This window comes from Amblyomma mixtum, chromosome 10 (assembly GCF_055824585.1).
Source record: "Amblyomma mixtum isolate Tamu chromosome 10, ASM5582458v1, whole genome shotgun sequence".
Taxonomy (NCBI): domain Eukaryota; kingdom Metazoa; phylum Arthropoda; class Arachnida; order Ixodida; family Ixodidae; genus Amblyomma; species Amblyomma mixtum.
In genome coordinates this window covers 94,769,636-94,782,833 of record NC_143021.1, presented here as the reverse complement: position 1 = coordinate 94,782,833, position 13,198 = coordinate 94,769,636, and the positions used below count along the sequence as shown (strand labels likewise).

The following is a 13,198-nucleotide window of genomic DNA, read 5'->3' as shown; positions in this document are numbered from 1 at the left end:
CGAAAGTTAACCCAATAGCGACCTCCTCCACCTGTGTTGAGTTGGGGGCCTTAAAGGAGAGGTCACCTACCAGCGTTCCCCCGTGGAGCACTGCTACCATATAGTATCCCCTCGTTACCGGTCCGGCAACGTCCGCGTAGCGTACCCCTGAGTTATTACTCCACGGTGTTTCTAGAGCTCAAACGCGCGTTTCCCGTCTTCCTTGGTGTAGCTTTGAATGTATAATTCTGAGAACAGGCTGTACTCGAAGGTTGCGCCTGTAAAGCTCCTGTACCCTGAGCGGGCCCGCTGTTTTGTGGTCGTGTTGTATTTAGCAGCGAGCGAGAATTATCCGACCTTGAGGCATCTATGCCATTCGAGTATGCGGATTTAGGAGAGGGGCTTCCGTGACCTCGTTGATCTACTTGATCGCACCTAGGGTGGTCAAACGCACATTGAAAGTGGCCCTGGGAGGCCCAGAGTTCATTTTGTAGCCTTCCGTATTACTGCGTCTACGCGCTCGCATCGTGTTTCATGAGCGGTGGTGGTGGTGGTGAAAAGCATTTATTTAGTAATTTACAGAGAGGTGCTCGGGAAGAGGCCCCTAATGGGTCTCACCCCTTGCAATACTAGGCGGAGTCCCTCATTCCGGGATCCCGTTGGTCGAGACCGCTACACAAGTCCGCCGAACCAGTGCCTGTTGGGCCGATAGTTCCTGGCAGCTGAGCAGGGCCGCCTCCCAGTCCTCTCGGGTAGGGGATGGGGTGAGTGGGGGGAGAGAAGGATTTTTTCTGCATGCCCAAACCATGTGGAAGGTGTCGGCCGCCTCCCCACAGAATGAGCAGCGGCCGTCAAAAGAAGGATTAAAGTGTTTGAGAACCGCCGGGCACAGCAGGGTGTTTGTAAAGAGACTGAGGAGAATTCCTTCGCCAGCTTTACCCAGTCCTTTCATAGGAACTGGGTAACGCCGGTGTTCGGCACGATAGTACTCAGTAATTTCTTTAAAAGAAAGGAGAGGGCTGTGATCTGGGTTACGCTCCTCCCAAAGGACGCCTGGTGCCCGGTGAGTGAGTGCGCTGGCTGCCTCATGGGCGGCTTCGTTACCTTGCATGCCTTGGTGGCCGAGGACCCATATGATTGAGCGATGAGTTGGATCGCCGTCGCGAGTACTGCGGTGTATAATTTGGTGAGCGAGTTGAGTGATCCAACCGAGCTCAAAGTTACGATAGGCTCCGCGAGAGTCTGTGAGGATGAATTTAGAGTCGGGATGGGAGGCTGCAAGGGCGATCGCCACCTCCTCCGCATGCGTTGAGTTGGGCACTCTTAACCAGGGGTCTTCCACCTGTTTTCCCTCGTGTATGACTGCAGCCGTGTACCATTCCCCCCTGGAGCGGTAGGGGCCTGCAATGTCGACGTAGAAGACGTGTTTCTTTGAGCCATAGTGGCGGTGCAGGGCATTCGCCCGCGCCTGGCGCCGGCCATTATGGTCCTCCTTGTTCATCTTATTCGGAAGGGTTCGAACATAGAGGGCGCTTCCCCACAGTTCTGGCACTCGAACCCGTTCCATGGTATGATGATCATGTCTGATATGTAACCGGTCCAAGAGGCGGCGACCGGACACGGTCTGGGCGAGACGCGTGTATTGGTTAACGAGATGCGCCTCGCGGAGTTCTCGATAGGTGTTCACCACTCCCAACGCGAGGAGTCGCGCGTTGGAAGTGGATATCGGGAGGTCGAGGGCTCTCTTGAAAATTTTGCGGAGTACAATCTCCAAGTGATCTTCGTCATGTTTCCGTAAGCGGAGGTAAGCAGTCGAGTACAGCACTCGACTAGTTACGAAGGCATGCGCAAGCCGCATCGCATCCTTACTTCGCAACCCTCCTCGCTTGTTGGAAACGCGGCGAACCATTCGGCCCACCTGGTCGCCGACTTTGCGGAGTTTGGCAAGAGTTGTGTCTGCCTTACGATGTTGATTAATGAAGAGACCGAGTATTCGTAGCTCCTTCGCTTCACGGATGGGACCGCTTGCGAGAGAAAGCTGAACGGAGATATTGCATTTCGGAGAAGATCGAATATGCACAAATTCAGACTTGGACGGGGAGCACTGGAGGCCGCAGTACGTGGCATAGTGGTCAACTATGCTCGCCGCTGCTTGCAGGCATTCCTCCATCTCTCCTATGTTTCCCGTAGTGGCCCAGATGGTGATGTCATCGGCGTACAGCGCATGGTGAACACCGCCGACAGCCGCCAGCTGTGCCGGGAGATACATCATAGCAATGTTAAAGAGAAGCGGGGACAACACAGCGCCTTGTGGTGTGCCCCGCGTTCCCATCTCAAACGGGCCGTGCTCGGTCTCTTGAATACGTATATAGGCCAAGTGGTCTGTTAAGAAATCTTTGATGTAATTGAATCTACGAGGACCACAGTTGGTCTCGCTAAGGTGCTTTAGTATAACGCCGTGTTTAACGTTGTCAAACGCACCCTTGAGATCGAGTGCTAGGACTATTTTATCATTGTGTGGGTGTTCTATGGGCTCGAGAACCTTGTGATGAAGCTGCAAAAGGATGTCTTGTGCGGACTTGCTGGGTCCGAAACCGAACATGGTGTCGGCAAAGGAGTTCTTGCTCTCGAGATATTCTGAGAGGTGGTCACGGACCATCGTTGCCATCAGTTTTCCTACGCATGAAGTGAGGGAGATGCGCCTGAGGTTGTCTGTGTTTACCGGTTTCCCCGCCTTTGGGATAAAGGTTTCAATGATGTCTTCCAATCCGGTGGAAACGAAGTGTCCCCGGTCCAAATGACGTTAATATATTCGAGTAGGGTTTCGTATGCCTGATCAGGAAGGTTCGCCAATAATATGACTGTGACCTTATCCCTCCCGGGCGCCGTCCCCCTGCACATTTTGGCAAGAGCCGCGCGAAGGTTGTGAAGCTGGAAAAGTTGATCCAGTTCCAGATTATCGCAGCCTGCATACGAATAATCCTGCCCGCGCAGGTCTTGATCCTGATTGAGGTATTGTGAGCGCAAGGTGTTCGCTAGCTGTTTCGTGTTTCCTTGGAAGTTGTGTATAGCGCGACTGATGTGTTTCTGCGTCTCCGAGCGTGTTTGTGTGGGGTCTATGAGACTCCTGAAGAGCCGCCAAGTGTTGCGGCCGGACGTCTGTCTTGCTGCGCTGTTGCATCGATCTACCCAGTTAGTGTCTGCGAGCTGGGCAGCATACTCGGCAGCTTGCTGGGTGAGGTCAGAGATGTGAGCGCGGAGTTTACGGTTGTGTTTCTGCCGCCGCCATCGCTTATTGAGGCTGCGGCGAGCTTCCCAGAGGTGCAATAGGTGGTTATCCACGTCAGGTGCACGCTCCGTAAGCTTGATATGCTTTTCGTGTGAACGGAGTGTTTGCATGAGTCCGTGTACCCAAGTGTAGTAGTTTTGTTCCATAAGAGAAGTTTCTGGGAGGGCCTGGCGGAAAGCGTTCCAGTCGGGAAGTTTGGCTTGCGCAAGGGGGCGATGTAAGGTCCGGGTGTGAATGACAGTGTTCAGTATGCAGTGGTCGCTACCGACGTTGTCCTCGGTGTTGATCCACTCTGCGTGTTGGATGTGTTTCACGAGGGTAAGGTCGGGGCAGGTGTCCCGAGAGACGGAGTTCCCTACACGTGTTGGGTGAACCGGGTCGGTTAGAAGAATGATGCCCAGCGTAGATATAAGTTACACCAACTTACGACCACGCGTGTCTTCCTTACAATAACCCCACATGAGACAGGGCGCGTTAAAATCGCCCACTATCATGAGGGGGTCGCGACCCGCGATCCTTAACGCTGCGCTAAAGATGTTAGAAAAATTGATGTTTTAGAGTTTCGGGGGGCAGTAGATATTAAGTATGTGTGCGGGGCTATCTGTTCGCCGCAGGGGGAGGACAGAGACCATCACGTACGAATATTCCAGATTTAGGTCGACATTAACCTCCTGCGCTGCGTAACCCTTATGGACTAGGATACAGGTGAACGGGTCTCATTGAAAAGTGTTATAGCCCGTAAGATTAACCGCATCCCCGGTTTCTTGCAACGCAAGGACTGCGGCGGGGTGTTCGAGGTTGTCAATGTACGCCCTTAAGTGGGCGCGTTTGCTCCTGTTTTTAAACCCCGACAATTCCATTGCATAAGGGAAAAAGCTTGCTGTCTTTGCGGGGGGCGGCGCCCTTTAGGGTGTTGGTTTGGAGGGGACGCAGCCATGTTGATATGAAGGGAGACTGCCTTGGAGAGCCGGCACAGGTACCGTCACCTGCGGCTGGATCGGTTCCGGCTCTTCCGAGAGTTCGGTTAGATCGATGGGGCGGTTGAATATTGATGGGCGGTTTGTGTCTTTGAGGGGCCCCATTCAGCGTAGAAGCCTGGGGTTTGACTCCAGCCACGTCTTAATATTGGCCGTCACGGTGGCCGTAACCGTGGCCGTGACTTACTTGAACAGGTTTTCTTGAATTTAACCGAAATTTGACATCTGAGTCGCTAATGCGGCAAGGGCGTTCTCGAGGGCGGTGAAACGCGCGTCAGAGCTAGATGGTGTCGGGTCCACCGGCACTTGTTGCATCGGTTCCGGAGCTACCTGGGCAATAGACGGGGAGGACCGAACCGTTTCTAGCGCATGAATTTTGGCCTGGAGTTGAGCATTTTGAGCCCGGAGAGTCTCGAGCTCACGGCGGACGTCCGCAACCTCAGAGTTAAGGGGGGGAGGAGGAGGAAGGGTTGGTGAGGAAGAATGTAGGGGAAAGCGAGGGGGGGGGGCGGAGGAGGCCCGTCTCGGCTGCCTACCTTTGGCTGTGGTGTCTTCTTTGGTGTACTAAGCAGACGGCCCTCGAGAGGCGGAAAATCCCCGTTCTGGAATACGGGTGCGCCTGGATCACGTGACGACTTTTGGCTTGTTGATGGAGGAGACTTGGAGGCACGCCCGGGCAACGCGCCCGCCGGTGGCGCTGGTCCGGATGTGTCTTGCACCAGCTTGTTGCCAGGCGGGGGAGCTTTTGGAGTGGTGTCAGTTCCCGGGGGCACTGCACACTGACGTTGCTTTCGTTGACCGGTTGGGTTTCCCGGTGGTTGCAGCCGCCAGAATTTTGCTTTGCTGTCTTGGGAGCCCGTAAGGTGGCCGCCACCAAGGACGATACAGGAAGGAGTGCACTCGTGTGTCTCCAAGTTGCCGTCTTCGAGGACTGCGACCGTTTGGCCGCAGTGTCCGCAGCGATTGCGTTGAGGATCCGGGCATAAGTCCACACGGTGGCCGATGGTGCCGCATCGGAAACACGAGGGAATAGTCCGCTTGTATTCGCGTACCAAGGTCGCCACACTGTTGTAGTGCACGTAACGTGGCACTTTACGCCCCACGAAGGTGAGCAGGGCAATCGTCGACTTCCCCAGCTTGCGGATGAAGGCTATCTTTCCTCCGCGCCCCTTGACTTTCGATTTCACGGTGGTACAAGTTTCCTGCTCATGGACGGTAATGATCCCCCTGCAGACTTCACCGTTGACTTTGGCGTGACCGACCATAAGGATGGAGCCTTTGGAAGCTTTCAGAGTAAATTCACGAGCGAGCGCGTTCGCCGCATTCACGTCTTGAGTGGTGGCGATAACGATATTCTGGTCCCAGGTGGGCCAGATACTAAGAGTGTCCACCGAGGAGGCATTAGCATAGGTGGAAAGCAAAGCACCAAGCTCACCGTTCTGCAGAACCGTCTTCAGGGAGACCGTCATTCTGGGCTTGATGGCGATCGTGAAGCCTTCTTTGCGGAGTCGAGGCATAGCGGTAGGCCGCCATTTCGTCGATCCCGCTGTTTGCGAAAGCTGATGGTTAGAACTTGAAGTATTTGGATGCACAGAAGCAGGGGCACTCACGGAGGGTCCGTTCAATGCCGAGGTGTTCAGACGCTGCTGACGTTTGCGAAGTGCCACCAACGAGAAGAGGCCTTCATCCACGATCTCCTGCGTCGGAGTGGAGGTTTCAGGAGAAGACGGGGCTTCTGCGACGACTTCTGTCCATGCCATCGTCTCGGGATCGTACCCGCGGCGAGCGGAGACCGCCATGGCGTCCGCGGAGAACGCTGAAGACCGGCTGCTTGGCTTCAGGCCTAGCTAGGGCTCCCATGAGATGATGACATAAATGGACCTAAAAGGCCCAAAAATTGGCCCACCCGGTCGAGAGCGATTTCTTCGGGTGCTGGGTGATGTTAAAGGTCGAGTAGAAGCAAAAGTTTCGCGGTTGCAGGGAATTTTTCGGTAATCCGGACGAAAATTGCCGGAGCCGAAATGAGGCGCGTCCGCTCGAGACGCGGCCGGCGATCGCTCTCCTCATGAGCGGCAGACAGGGGACAGAGTACAAGACTCTGCTGTTAACGAAGGCCTGGCAGAGGCGAAGCGTATCCCTACTTCGCAGTTTTCCGCGCTTATTTGAGGCGCGGTGGATCATCCGGCCAAACAGGCCGCCGGTTGTCGTCAGTTTGGCTGTAGTTGAAATAATTTTGAGGCGATTATGAGCGTACAGGACGAGGATTCAGCATTCCTCGGCCTCACGAATGGTTCCCCATGAGAGGGCCCGGAAGATGCATGTCTTGTTTTCTAGGTTGGTTTTTATGTGGACAAACTTGGATATAGCTCACGCGCATTGGAGCCCACACGCCGACGCATATGAGTCGACAACAGAGGCGGCCTGTTTGAGAGAGGCCTCCATTTCTCCCAGGTTCCCCTGTGTGCTCGCTATTAAAATGTCACCGGCATACAGCACATGTTCGATGACTGGCATCCGAGCTAGCTCTCTCGGAGGACATATCATGGTGATTTTAAAAAGGAAGCTGCGAGAGGACCGCGCCTTGTGGTGTGCCTGTCGAGCCCATAAGGTGGGGACCGTATTCGTCTTCCCCATTGCGCGGAAGGGCCTGGAGAAGAAATCTCGTACGTGGGAAGAGACCCTGCCTCCGCATTTGGCGGGTCTTAACTAGATCCTACCGCGCTGAGGAGATTGCTCACAGTAAGGCGGGAGGTTGTGGTAAACTCACATGGTTACGCTGCCTAGTTGGCAGGTGTGCCACCTGTTTTTCGTTCACAACGCTGCCGCCACCAGCGGCTAAAACGCGAGATGTTCTGCACAGCGGGAACCTGGAAGCTGTCCCGTTAACAAAGAGGGTTAACGTTCACCCATAGAAGTCGTCGCACGGGTGCACGCTGCTGTCCAGGGAGCGTCTGAGATCTTCGTCCAGGGTTAGGCAGCCGTCCCGACAAGTTTTAAGGCGACTGAGAAGTACGACGGACGTGACTACCAGCGTCGCCGATGCGGCTGCGGCCAGGCTGACCACGAACGAGGCGTAGCGATGCCAGCGACCCGCGTGCGAGGCATCCTCTGGAGGCGAGGACTCGCGTTCAGCTTCCCCTCTGAGTGCCGGGTCCCGCCCCTGCTGGTGTCGCTCGAAGTACTCCACCCCGGGCCGCTCTCTCTTGGGCCAGCTGTAAGTCTCTTGCCGCTCGTTGAGGGCGTGCCGGTAGACCAGTAGGGTTATGGGCTGCATGGGAGCCAATAAATGTTTAGCTTCTTTTCAACTAAGGGCGGGGGAAGCACAGTAGGAAACCGCGAAGCGTTGTTGTTGTTGTTGTTGTTGTTGCCTTGGTGGCATGGCACATACCCACGACGGGGGATTGGCCAGGGTTCAGTGAGGAGAGCCCAATGAAGGCAAATTGGTGCCAAGCTAATGGATTACCTTTTGGCGCCAGGCTAATGATTAACTTTGGGTACGTATTGCGAGGAATTAAATATGGAATTTAAAAAAATTACGGGAAGAAATGAATGAAAAAAAACAACCGGCATAAAGATTAGAGAATTGAATACCAGAAAAAATTCTGAATGATTTTGCAATGCGGACATTTTGGGTACCATTAGCAAGGGAACCTGCCGGTAGCAATTATGTAATTGTGGAGGAAATCGCAAACTTGATGCAATGCGAAACCTCTGGCGCTAGCACCGAAGGAGAGAAGAAGCGGAACCGACAAAGTGAGTCCCATTCGAGAAATTGGAATTTCGAGATACGTCCTTCTCTGAAGTGCAAACCTCCGGCAATAGAGTAGGAAATGCTCCAGTGTTTCCACCTCTCCACAAGTCGCACAAAGGTTTGAGGGACTGAACCCGCATCTGCATAAATAAAGATTTAAGCGGGGAATTCTGCACCGCAGGAGTGTCATTCCAACCTCACACTGCCGGGATTTACAAGCACGTACCTTCCATGGGTACGTGAGATGGTGGTAGTCAATTGTAGACAGCAAGGGATCGTTGCACATAGTGGTAATATGTTGATAGCGCTGAAAGCGAGACATTCCCAAAAGGATCATATTAGGGACGTTACAGGCGACCGGTGCATTGAGAGCAGATTTTGCTTAAAAGTCTGCTGCATCGTTTTGAGAAATACCGCAGTGACCTGGGATCCAGACGAAGCGCACCGCTTTCACCCATCCAGGAATGAAATACTTCAATGAGCGGCTCAATAGATCGTCCCGTTTAGAATCCAGCGCCAACAACACAGAGAGGCAATCTGACAGGAAGATCACCTGGGAGCAGGGTGTCGAACCGGAACCGGAACCGAACCCGAACCCGAAACCGGAACCGAACCCGAATTTTCGCCCGGAACCGGAACCGAACCGAACCCATAATTTTTTCGCCATCTTGGAACTGAACCCGAACCGGAACGATTCAAAGGAACCGCTCCGAACCGGTTCGGGACCCGGTTCAGCCCCACTTTTTTTTTTGCATTTCGGCATACTTCTTGTTTCCGGACAAAGTGAGATGATCTAGCGCATAGATTTAGCGCAACATTTACTTTTGTAGCCGCTCATTGTCTCAGACAGCAGGTTCTAAATAAAACCCCTCATGATGTAGGGCAACAAAGAAAAAAATGGCTCAATGGCTGCGGAGCTCTGCTGCTGATTTCAAAAATACAAAAACCAGTGTGCTCTGTCGCATGCCGCAAATCCTCAGCTGATCTCCGTTAATCTGGAGCCCTCCACTACACCGTATATCCTATAGCCTCAATGTCTACTGGACACGTTAAACCCGCGATACTACTACTAGTATTACCAAAGGAAGGGTGTATAGATTGGTGCAGCTTCTTTTTTTTTTAGAACATTCTTGTTTGCACGTGACGGAAATAAGCAACGAAACGCGGGTTCTTGGCAATGGTGTAGATGATCTAATAAGCAAAAAATTAAATACCGGATAATCAGAAGGGCAATGAGGAAATATATGCGCTCGCTGGGATGCGATAGTGATTACGCCCAGAAAGATGCTACTGCGATTAAATGTAACGGCGATGAAGTGATTTCATTACGCCCATTCGCTGAAATCGTTCTGCTTCTGAGAAAAAATTGCTGCCAGTCGCCAGCGCGCGGCTCCATCCGCTGTTATCGCAGTGCTCGACCTTGAATTCTCTGTCTGGCGACTCATATCTACTTCTTGCTGTCATACTTCCGGTTCTTAGTGTCTGACATGACAGGCTTATGATTCTTGGTGTTTTTTTCGCGTACAACGCTTGGGCGACTCGATACTTTGAGCCTTGACAACAATCTGCCTCGGCTATATCGCGTACAGGTGGGTGATGGGGGGTGGGGAGATGGGTGAAAGTTTTTTAAGGTGCATTTTTACCAGTGAATGCCCGGATGTGCGCCAACCGGAGTGGGCATCAAGGATGGAGGCTGCACGCACGCACCCCCCCCCCCCGCCCCCGCACACACACACATAGTGCGGTTATTTTGGGAAAGCAAGCTATACTATAAACGCAGTAAAAAGAACAACTATAAGAGTACTCATACTCTATTCTCTCACTCCGAGTGCGATTTGTACCCATGGCGGCGCAACAGAAAACTCTCTTTACAGATGCCTTAGGCTACTCGGCTGTCTTCGGGGCTTCTTTTTATGGTTGTTGCATGGAATATTTGGAACCTCTCTGATCCTCCTCATGCCTTACTTGACAGCGTCGAATACAGCGATCTCGGCATAAGGCCTCATGAACTCCCTTTCTCCGCCCGCACATGAAAATTCCAGACGGTGCACACGTCAAGAAAAGGGAACCAGTCAGGAGGTCGAACTTGCGCAGCGTATTCCTCCTGCGCTAAAGTGCACTGTTGTCTGAACAGGAACCTCGTTGAACGCGGCGGTTCTGCGTGTTCATCCATCATGCGTGTTTTCCACACGCTAAGCGGTCCTATCAACAAGAACAGTTCGCATGGAGTTCCGGAGTTTTTCATCGCAGATAAATGTTTTAAAGAAATGTATGATGTCCATGGGTTTTTTAAGATACTGCTTAAGTATGTCCCAAAACAACACAGCATTACGACAAAAATATCAAATTATTTCTCAAATTATCTCTCGTTGCTCGCACAGGAAGAAATGCACTGACCACGGCACAAACTTCCCTTTGGCCCGAAGGTTCATCCTAACATGCAGGGTCCATGTCTGAAGCGTGGAAAAGGTTTTTGTGACCGATTGAAATTACAGTCGAGCCCACTTATAACGAACCTGACGGTCACGCGGCTTCCGTTCGTTATATCTGATGTTCGTAGCAAGTGGATTCTTCGTACAACAGCCAAAAATACTAAGGCCGCTAAAAGTGGCGTTTATTATAAAACTGCGTTATGCGTGCCTACTTGTGCAAAGCAGAGCCTGTCGCTGCTCTTTCCAGGCTATCTAGGGCGGTCATTTAATCGTCGTCGAGACCTTGCTGCCAACTATCAAATTTAGGGACGGGTATAACTAATCATGGATGAAGTGTGCATAGCAACTGGTGGCAGGTCGGTCACATAAATGATTCCTGGCAGTAGGGAGAGCTCGCACTTGGTGTTCAACGTCTCCGTCAGAGCAGGTGCTTCTGCGATTTTGTGGTCCGCAGGAATGTAGTTATCCGAGGAAACATCTGGTCGGCTATGGATCAACGATGCGTTGCCAGAAATCTGCATACGTGTGTTTCGAGCTTCTTCTGTCGTTCCTGGGCTGATGCAGCGACGAAGTAGCGCAGCGCTTGTGGAGCAGAATGCATCCGTTGCACTGTCCGCTGTATGACAATGCGTGCATATGTTAGCGGCGCAAAAGATGGAGACGACTGGGCAGGCTATGCTTACCACGTGACCGGCATGGCCAGCAAGGATTTCAAAAGTATCAAATCGCTGCTGTTAGTTGATCTTCGACCATGGTCAGTAGCTTCGTTCTCGACGATGCCCCCGTCTCACGCGCACCGCGCTTCTTCCATTCGGGATGCCTTGCCGAGCCGGCGAACGCGTAGGCAATGATTGCCCTCGTAGGCCATCGACGCGGTTTTCCTCGCGAGCATGTCCAGAAAAGACAGGCGAGCACTTAGTCGCCTATTAAGCATAGATGCCAGAAAGAGGCCGTTTGTAGTTTTGAAAATAAATGCCTGAAACAAGTTGGTGGACAAATGGCGCACGCCAGATTAACCACTTTTTATCACTCTATCAAGGGCGCAAAAAATTTTGTTAACTCAAAGGTTCCCTTTGATAGCGCCCCATGAAAAGTCGCATTTGCCAATTTGGTTTGTTTGTTTTGGTTTATTGGATTTTAACGTCCCAAAGCAACTCAGGCTATGAGAGACGCCGTAGTGAAGGGCTGCGGAATTTTCGACCACGTGGGGTCCTTTAACGAGCACTGACATCGCACAGTGTATACTGTGCGATGTCAGTGCTCGTCTAAAGGCTTGTATAAGCCTTTAGAATTTCGCCTTCATCGAAATTCGTTCGCCGCGGCTGGGATCGAACCCACGTCTTTCGGGTCAGCAGCCGAGCGCCGTAACCACTGAGCCACCACGTCGGGGCTGTTGACAATTCGTGTCCGTGCAAAAACGAAGCGTTCTCAACCCATCCAAGCGCGCGTTTTTCATGATACTATTTTTATCAGAAGAGAGGAGGTTGACATCATCATAATAAGACAATATCGTAATTTCTTACTGTACTGTAGTGAGAAGCCACGATTAGCTGTGTTTTTGAAGATACTGAGCTATAGGGGTTCGGGATACATAACGGGAGTCACAAAGGCGATGTCGAATAGGTGATTTAAATAAAATATATTTCGTAAGTTCTGGATGTTAGGGAGAACCTGTGCTCCCACGAGGCTCTCGTTGGGCGGCAGATGGGCGGTCGAGGGATTCTCGCACATTTTCTTACCATTTAGTAAAGGAGGGGGGACTGGCAAGTCGGTTTTGAGGCTACGGAAAGGTGTCCGTCTGTAGGTAGGTACCGATACATGGCAGTTTCGTTTCTCAGTGGTGCGCGGGAACGTAGAGGGCGCGTGCGGCGGCAGTCTTGGGGCCCCGTAAGTACACTGTGCACGAGAAAGTCCCAACTAACTCCAGCTTCAAGGGAGGCCTATTAATCGCGCGACGGGGTCTCCCGAACTGCTCAATCAGGAGGGTCTTGTAGATGCAAAATCCACCGGCTTTTCGCCTTACACCCCACAAGGTGGATTACAGCGTACACATAGCCGATTTTCATTAATTTCGAGTTCATTTCATTTTACGGCTCTTGCCACAAATTCGTCTTTGCTGCGGACAATAAGTAAAATGGGTAAAGTGAGAACACCTCGCATTAAACAATTTTTTCATGCTTAAGTCACGCAGTAAACACGACAAAATGAAGACGGGAGATGACACGAGCGCTGACTAACAGCTGGTTATTTTATTCTAGGAAAAGTATATAAAGGCGTTGGACGCAGGGAACAACCCCAAAAACAGAAGAACAAAAGTTGAAATTTAAAAACCATACTACGCATGCACATCACAGTCGAGTCATGACGTCTTTTTCAACGAAATTCGAAGACTACCTTCCATAGTAGACGGCACTCCCCTATCTCCTGGACCTCACACAACTGCCAAGAAAGCCTTACTCCTTGTCTGCCAAACTGATAGATGGTGAAGCAACACACTCATCTACTTCCTTCCTGATCACATAGGCCTCGACCAACTCCCTACATATGCAAAAATGGTTATTAAACACGACACTTGTCTTATCTACTGGGGGAAGCAATCGTTGCACTCGCTGCAATGCTAAGCCAAGTTGTACGACACCGCTACTTTTTTCACCCATCAGTGATGTTCGAACAAATGCTCATTGCTTCCCCACTTAGAAAGACAAGTCTCCTGTTTATTCACTCAGATAGAATTTGTAGAGAGATGGTGGAGGCCTTTATGATCAGGAAG

General features: G+C 51.9%; 1 pseudogene; it reads right to left on the bottom strand.

Annotated features, from left to right (window-relative positions):
• The window catches only part of LOC149326459 (uncharacterized), a 38,108-nt pseudogene extending 30,589 nt beyond the window's left edge, over positions 1-7,519 (bottom strand).
• Between the last annotated feature and the right edge of the window lie 5,679 nt (positions 7,520-13,198).